This window comes from Physeter macrocephalus, chromosome 11 (genome assembly GCF_002837175.3).
Source record: "Physeter macrocephalus isolate SW-GA chromosome 11, ASM283717v5, whole genome shotgun sequence".
NCBI lineage: Eukaryota > Metazoa > Chordata > Mammalia > Artiodactyla > Physeteridae > Physeter > Physeter macrocephalus.
Genome location: NC_041224.1, coordinates 44,695,269 through 44,696,366, shown reverse-complemented (window position 1 = coordinate 44,696,366; position 1,098 = coordinate 44,695,269). Strand labels below are relative to the sequence as shown.

The 1,098-nt window shown below is 61.9% G+C and overlaps 1 non-coding gene across 1 annotated transcript; it reads right to left on the bottom strand.

The window, feature by feature from the left end:
- Positions 1-304: 304 nt before the first annotated feature.
- On the bottom strand, positions 305-423 carry LOC112066276 (5S ribosomal RNA). The gene has a single exon (XR_002892522.1). It is a non-coding gene; the product is annotated as a 5S ribosomal RNA (ribosomal RNA).
- Between the last annotated feature and the right edge of the window lie 675 nt (positions 424-1,098).

The following is a 1,098-nucleotide window of genomic DNA, read 5'->3' as shown; positions in this document are numbered from 1 at the left end:
GAGCTACCGCTGGGCGGTGGGGAGTGCAGGGGGACGAAGCAACACAAGCAGAGTGGGAGAGAGAGGAAGCACTTGGGAGAAAAATGCATGGGGTTTGGGCAGCAGGGAGTAACGGGCGGGGATGCGGCTGCTTTCCAGGGCCGCTGACAGGCTGGGCGGCGAGGCGTGCGAAGGAGGGCCCCCTCCGCCGCGCGCTGCGGTGACAGGAGACTTAGGATGTGGGCCCTGCAGCGGCGCCTGGCGCGGGGCAGGCGGCGGCCACGGACGCGGGCGACGAAAGGAGAAGGCGGGGCGGGAGGCAAAGAGCCTACAGCACCCGGTATTCCCAGGCGGTCTCCCATCCAAGTACTAACCAGGCCCGACCCTGCTTAGCTTCCGAGATCAGACGGGATCGGGCGCGTTCAGGGTGGTATGGCCGTAGACGGGGGCGGAGGCGGCGGGCGCCCTCTTGAGGCCCAGCTTCGCCGGCGCTGGCGCCTTACCGCCAGCCCGGCGCCCAGCCCGGCCCGCCAGGGCCCCGCCGCCCGCCCAGGCAGGGGCACGGAGGCCTCGGGTACCGCGGGGTGGCGGACGGCTTGGCCACCTCCCAGCCCAGGGCGGGCGGGACCCAGCCAACCCTTCGCCGCTTGGCGCCCCGCCCCAGATCCCGCACGTCGCTCACAGGGACGTGGCCCCCCGGAACACGTTCGGGGACGTGACAGGAATCATCGTAGCCAACTCAAGCCCAGACATTGTCCTCCAGGATACATACTAGGTAGCAGCACACTTCCATGACCTGATGTCCATGGGAGCAGTCTTCACTATTGTAGGAGGCTTCCTACACTGATTGCCACTCTTCTCAGGTTAGACAGTTAACTCAGCATGAGCAAAAATTCACTTCACAAGTATATCTGTAGCAGTAAATATGACTTCCTGCAGCACTTTCTTGGCCTCTCAGGGATGTCACTTCGTTAGTCTGTGCACCCCGAGGCACACACCACATGAAATAGTTTGTCTTTAGGCTCATTCATCTCAGTAGCAGCAGTAATGCTACTAATCTTCATACTTTGAAAAGCATTTGCATCTAAACAAGAAGTCTTAGCAGTGGAAACTCCTACT